Below are 7,897 nucleotides of genomic sequence, written 5' to 3' on the forward strand. Positions count from 1 at the left end.
AGCTCCTCTGGTTGATTAGAAACTGGCATTTTAAACCCCTGTTCTCCATGAGTTAGCCCCGCCCCCTTGTCAAAGGATCCTAAAGGGATGAGGCATCAAAAGATAGTGGGCTAGAGCCTCATTAGAGAGCTTTCAGCCTAGCCTAGCAGGACGCTTGGCTTGGCACACAACACACATTACCAAATTGCCAGGCAATGTAGCAACTTCTTTAAAAAATCCGTCACTAGTTTAAAACAAATGTTGAAAGCTGAAATGTTTCATCAAAACAAATTGAGGAACCAATGCTTCCTCCCATGTGCAGTACCTTATAGCTCCATGAAGTGAGCGTTAGCTAGGAGGCCAAGCTGGCAAACTCACAGGAGCAGTCCTTATACACACAGGTAAACCCACTGACATCAGTGGGATGACTGGCATGAGTAAATCTGATCTCAGTAATCCTATTCATCTTGGACAGTGATGCAAGACTGCTCGGTTTCACTGTTGCTTCTAGTCAGTTTCATTCACTCACCCCCATATTTAATGGTCTTGTGTTTCTAACACTGCAGGGTGTAATAGATGTGCCGGTGAGAGGCTGAACTTTTATTTCCTGTATACAGTTATATGATTTGGATCAAGGTTACAAAGTGAGTCCCCCACCTCTCCCTTCAGCAAGGTACTTACACACATGCCTAACTGAAGCATATGCCTATTTTCTACTCAAATGCTTACAGTTAGGAATGTGCTTAAGTACCTTGTTGAATCAGGGCCCTGTTATGTGACAGAAGTCAGTATCCACTAATTCCAGTGGTTACCAGCACACAGGGGAAGGTTTAACTCAAATAATCTTGTTTTCATGGAGATGGGTGGTTATTTTTTTTCATGTCATGAAAATACTATATATACAATGACTAAACTTTCATTTTGGGCCTGTACTAATTTGACAGAGTCCCTTTAAAAGAAACAATGTATAATGCAGTATAATGCAATGACAATGTTAGTAACACGCAGTACATTTATTATATTGCATTTACCACCAGCAAAACACTTTACTAACACCAATTAAAGCCCCACAACACCTCTGAGAGGGAGATCAATACCCCTTTTTATTCTCATTTTACAGGCGTAGTTCCTTTATCACCAGACTTGTCCAAGATTACAGAATCAGTGGCAGAGCCAGACACACGGCTTTCCAGCAATCCCCATGTAAAGGGCACACACTGGTAAAGTTGTCCACTTAAATCAACCCTTTTAAACAGACATTTTTATTGAAGAGACCTACAGGCTCCCAGAACTACAGTTCTTGCTATGGGCAACCTTGAGAAAATCTGTTCCAGGTTGCTGAAGTCGTGAATTTAAATGGATACAGACAAGGCATTTCACTGTACGCTGACATGAGGTACCTAGAGCAATATGTCTCCCCTCTGTAGGATTGGCTGTTCAGCGCAGAACTGATACGCGTACAGCAGCATATGTTACAGAAATTGATTTCCTGTCCTGATATTTGGTTATACACAGAGGGACTTTCATAGGAAGGGGCAGAGAGGGAATGGGGGACAGTCGATCACATCAGACTTGGAACTGGGTCATTTTCCAGACTGCCAGCTACAGCTAAGTGAATGGTTAGGAGGACAGATTATACAGACAAACACACACACACACACACACACACACACACACACACACACACACGATTTTTGATCTTCAGTGGATTAAAGGACAAGAACCTCAGTAGAGGTCCCAAAGTAACAGCTGTCTCCAGATTCTAGGGGCCTGATTCTCTGTTGCGCTGCACATTGCATATTCATTTACAGCAGTGAAAAATGACTGCAGAGTGGATGTAAAATGCTAACATTCTGATGTGAAAGAAATTTACACCCACTTGGCACCAGTGTAAATGACTGCACAAGATCCAGGGCAACAGAAAATCAGGCCCCAAGAAATGCAAAGATGCACAACACAGAAATCAAAACCATAAATGTTACACAGCTACATACACAACCCAAGTGGGGGGGGGGGGACATCTCTTATCTGCGTGCAAATATTTGCAATTGGCTCCCAGAAAATGACTGATTGTGTAATTTAGTTAGTGGCTTTGAAACTGCTGTCATTCCTTTCAAAGTTGCTGCAGTGTGAAAGTCTCTTTAAACATTTTTTCTGTTGTCCATTCCACAGTCAATAGAAAGGAGTAATGCCTCAATAACTCCCCCCAAAAATCCATTTTTAAAAATTTTACAAATTATCTTCCTACTTAATGAATAGATATATAGTCAGTGGGAAAGTAATTTACATTTTAGAAATGAAAGAGTTCTACTAATTGATTTTATCCTTATCAATACATTAATACAATTCTAGCAAACCATTTATATATATATATACACACACACACAGAGAGACTATTTTCCACACATACTACCAGTATATGGAGATAGTTAATATCTTATTACATTGTTATTAATTTGCTGTGAGCTGCCTAGAGGCCCCACTTGATTTCACAGTCCCACTGCACTAGGCACTGTACGGACACACAGTAAGAGACAGTCCCTGTCCTGATGAATTTACAGTAAATACCCACGGCAGACTAATGGTGTGGGAGCAGAGGCAAAGACCTATCCACAGTCCCATTGCAGGTCAGTGTAGAGCCAGAAAGAGAACCTAATTCTTCTGAGCCTCTCAACTGAGGGCACAGTGCAAATTCTGCATCTTATAAGTCATGATTAAATTGATTTGGGGGACAGTCATCTTGTCGAGCAGGGGATGGATTCCATCATGTAATGGGACTTTTCTATATCTATTATGATCCTACCGCTCCAATTACATATGATATGAGCACCATCTTCACCCAGTACGTCATAATCAAGGACAATTTAAAGTCTGGCCATTCTGAAGGCCCAATTACCCTTTCTGTACATATGTACAGACAGACCAGCATGAAGTTATTCAGAACAGCACCAGGATTGCATTGTATAGGTGCTCACTTACCACAGGGACAAACACGGTACAAATAAATAGATAGAGCAGATGGCTAGTTTATGCCATATTGAAATATTGCAGCTTATGGTTTAATGTGATTTCTGCTAACCTCTCATCATCAGGAAGTTAAAAATTCTATTTTTTGTCCAGGCCATGTTCATCCCTTTCTAAAACGAAATCTTGCAACAGGAAAAACACACAAACAAATGGCTTAGCAATCAGTAAGCAACATTTCAAAGGCATTTTTAAAGGGCCACCCAGTTTGTTAGAGCCAGAGCACCACCTAGAGTTTTAGATGATATGGTAAAAAGATCAGAGGGGTAGCCGTGTTAGTCTGGATCTGTAAAAGGAGCAAAGAGTCCTGTGGCACCTTATAGACCAGGGGTCGGCAACCTTTCAGAAGTGGTGTGCCGAGTCTTCATTTAATCACTCTAATTTAAGGTTTCGCGTGCCAGTAATACATTGTAATGTTTTTAGAAGGTCTCTTTCTATAAGTCTATAATATATAACTAAACTATTGTTGTGTGTAAAGTAAATAAGGTTTTTAAAATGTTTAAGAAGCTTCATTTAAAATTAAATTAAAATGCAGAGCCCCCCGGACCGGTGGCCAGGACCTGGGCAGTGTGAGTGCCACTGAAAATCAGCTTGCGTGCCGCCTTCGGCACGCGTGCCATAGGTTGCCTACCCTTGTTATAGACTAACAGACGTATTGGAGCATGAGCTTTTGTGGGTGAATACCCACTTTGCCGGATGCATCACTCACGAAAGCTCATGCTCCAATACGTCTATTAATCTATAAGGTGCCACAGGACCCTTTGATGGTAAAAAGAGAACACAAGTGCTTTTTGGAAGGGCTTCCCTCAGTGTCTGATTCAAGGTGTTTTGGTATTCCAGCTGTCCCCACAATGTCTTTTAGTTTCCATGCACATTCTGTATCCTGTTTGTCATGGGCAAATCCAAAACGTCACAGAACCACTTTTCCCCTATTACACTGTAAGCTGAGAGACTGTCGAATAGTATAAAGTAAAAAAATGAGACTTTCTAAGGACAGACAAAGCACTGCCTGCACTCCGGCACTGCAGAGTTCCTAGCGACGCTTTGTTTCCTTCTATGTGTCCTCCATCGATAATTAGGAGATTTCCACACTGGGAGAATAAAATAAACATCTCACTTGCAATAAACACGGTATCCCTGACTCTAAATAAATAATCATCTGCCCATGGGAACACGTGCTTCAACCGTCTCACCCCCCCAGAAAAAAGAAAAAAAGTTTAGTCTTGGAAAATAAATGATCAACATGAGAACTTAGGAACTGAATGTCTTATGGTGTGGGTTTAATGAGCCATGTCTCTCAAGAGTGGGAAAAGGGACAGAAGGCTGCAACAAGGAATCACCAATGGTTGAGTTAATACTTGCACAGTGCACACACTACAAACTGATACGAACAAGGACTCGGAGTGAGTCACAGGCTGGGGGGGAGAGCAAGGTGCTGCTAGAAGTGATGCTGGCGACTTAATAGCTGGTGCTTTTCCATCTTGGTCAATACTTAGGAGATGACCCAGGATGGTGTGGAGGGCACCGTGCAGCTAAACAAAGATGATTTATTAGGTGCGCCCTTCCCTCTGTAGCCCCGACTACAATACAAGTGCAACCTGTTGTGTTCACAGCATCCGCACAGAGAAGTTGGATAAAAACATCAAATGTTCTCGCTGGAAGTTGAAATGTAACACTACTTTATTTCTTAGAATTCAGAACAACAACACACAAGAACCAAAACCAGAGCAGAGAGACAAAGTAGGCTGCTCCCTAAAACAGAGAGGCACAACTCACTCCACCTTATTCTAGGCTGGCTGTCTACAGACTGACTGCTGGTCGTATGCTTCCCTACAGAGCTCCATAGGCTGGATGCAGGACCAGGAAACCCTCCTGCTCTTAAAGTGATAGCTTGCAATTTCAGCACAGTCCTCAATATGCCACACAACCATGCTTCTGGAACCAGGTCCTGACATGCTCATCTAAGCCAGTTACGACAAGCGTGGCTGAACGGTGCCACCACACAGCTGTTCCCACAACAGAGCAATGTGTCAGTCATGGCTGCATATCCATGCTTCTCATGCTGCCGTGCCTGCCTATGTTTGATGAATGCATTCTGGGAAAATCTGGGCACCCATCCCATTGTACCTTGGCAGAAGACAGAATGTCTGCAGAACACACACACACACACACACACACACACACACACACACACACAGGCATCAGCAACACTTGACAAGATGTAGAACTGAGGTTCTGACCAATTGTGGCTGTTCATCTTCTCCTCTTGAGTTGCCTTTAAGAGCAAGTGCCACTTCAAAATCCTCTCCCCATTTGCACAATATTTCCCTGAGGAATAACACACTTCGCCTGCTGGCACATTTAACCCAGCTGGTACTACTGGGAAAATCCATTCTGTGGGAAATGGATGTCCTTACACAAACTGTCCAGATCTCCCAAGTAAAAGAGAAATACCCCCTGCTTGGCTCAGGTCTTATCGTCCACCAAATATTACATTTTTTAGAAAATGGCACCTCAGTCCCATGATGCCTGATTCAGGGTCGTGGGGCTCAGGCTAAAGGTTTGTTTAATTGTGGTACAGATGTTCGACTGGGACCCTTCCACCTTGCAGGGTCCTGGGGGCTTAGATGGGAGATAAGGAAGCAGCCATGTGCATGCCCAGAGGCAGCAATTTAAGAGCTGAGTAAGTTTAGGCTCCTACAGGATTTGGTGGGAGTTTTGTGGATCACAGTGCAACCAGCCCTGGGACTTAGGTGCTTAAGTACCTTTTGTGGATGTGGGCCTATGTACGTAATCACTCTGATCCATTTTTTTCTCCTCTCAGTCCTGTAGCGCTAACGCACCTATGGGGAAGTTCACTGCATTCTGTCCCCGCTTCCACATCAATGAAATAAAACTGCAGTTTGCATAACTTCTTGTGATGGTGACAGCATAGCCAAAGCACAGCTCAATGACTCAAGAGCCAGTATGTGGATCTGGCAAAAATAGCAAGTTAGAAGATGTGTGAACTCATCCTTGGTCATCTAACTATTTGGGGGAAACAGCAAATCCTGTAACACTGTGGAGTCACTGGTTACCCTCTGCTGGGTGACCAGATGTCCCGATTTTATAGGGACAGTCCCGATTTTGGGGTCTTTTTCTTATATAGGCTCCTATTAACCCCCACCCCCGTCCCGATTTTTCACATTTGCTGTCTGGTCACCCTACCCTCTGCAATATCCATAACCACACAATGTAGCTTTTGTGCTGTGAAAGGGGAGCTGAACAGCCAGCAGAGGGTAGCACAAGTTAGTCAATAAACCCTATTCCTAGAGGAGGCTGCTTCAGTGATCAAAAGGGCTCAGAACCACTTGTTTAAAATCTGTGTCTACAAACCAGAAGAGGACAACACTGAGAAACGTAATTATCACGCTTTGAAGAGGATTTGGAAAACAAAGATGAAAACTAACATTCATCGGCACTTCAAGTGCAGATAATTGCAGGAAACTAGAGTGGGGTGACAGATTTCATCACCTTTTACCAAAGTCATTAGCTCCCGTTTGACCAAGTGTCTTGTAATGATGAGTCATTAGCTGATGGCTGGCTTGCGGCCTTAGTGAAGCAACCTGATGATTTCAGTTCTGAGGGCAAAGGGGTCCACCTCAAATAAACTAATGGCAGTGCTGAGTCAGATCGGGGCGTGGCCTTGACTGGAACAGTGTTCTGAGAGGAAATGACATGTCTCAGCAATACTGAGAGACTCTGGAGGGGACAGCGCAGGGGTGTTGGTACCAGAGTGTTTCATCTTTAGCTTAGTCAGTTGTACACCAGCCAGCCTGACTGAAAATGCTTCCACTCTAACAGTTGCCCTGGGGTGCCTGAATGAGACTGGTTTCAGTCCAATTCACGGTCGACAGAAGACCCACCATCATATTTGACACCAGTTGATACACTTGTGCAGACACACCAATGTGGAGTAGTCATGGGGAAGCCTGGTCTGCCCTGGCCTCTTATGTAGCTACAGTGGGGACTTAAGCCTGCAGTGCTGTTAATCCAGTACCTCTCATTAGTCAACAATAATTGATTACTGTTTTTAAAGAGAATTTAAGGACTGTCGTGCTTTCCTTTTATCCATAGTACAGATGGCCGCCTCTAAAGCGACAGTCAACTAACTACACTCTTCTCTGTGTATCTCAGATTTGCTGACCTTCAGGGACGGCTGCAAGGCCTGTCTTCTTAGGCCTTGTCTACAGGGGGTATATGCCCTGGATAGCCATCCACTGGCATCGCTACAGCTGCGCAAATACAGGCCCCTCCTGTACTCAAGGACATTGCAATTCAGTTTGGTGCAGTTTACTGCTGCTTGAAAGCAGCATAAATGGCACAGCATGAGCTGTGGCTTTCCCTATCTACACCAACGGCTGGTATCAGGGTGGAGCAAGACCTTAGGCAGGCTTCGGGGTATGAAGAAACTTGATGGAAGTTGGTGTTTGGGAAGTGGGGGGAGACGGTCTGCTGGGGGCGGGAAGCTAGTAGTAGTACACTAGCAGCTAGATGTCTCACGTGAGATCACAGCCCCATTTTGCTAGGCACTGTACATAGCCATAGTAAGACAATCCCTGCCCTGAAGTTACAATCTAAATAGACATGACAGGCAAAATGAGGAAGGAGGCGAGAGAAGGGAAGGGACTGCCCCAAGGTTATACAGCAGGTCAGGGGCAGAGTTGGGAACAGACAGTTCCTTTCTGGGTTGAGATTTGCTGCTGGTTGAATTGTTTTGAACTTTGTCTGAGGTCCCTAAAGTAAGAGAGGTGTTTTATTATTCATTATTATTATTATTATTATTTTGGTAAGACAGTAAAACTAAACCAAATCATTTCATTTGTGGTTTATTTTTATTCTGTCTGCACCCTGA

This window comes from Emys orbicularis, chromosome 1 (genome assembly GCF_028017835.1).
Source record: "Emys orbicularis isolate rEmyOrb1 chromosome 1, rEmyOrb1.hap1, whole genome shotgun sequence".
In the NCBI taxonomy this organism is placed as follows: Eukaryota; Metazoa; Chordata; order Testudines; family Emydidae; genus Emys; species Emys orbicularis.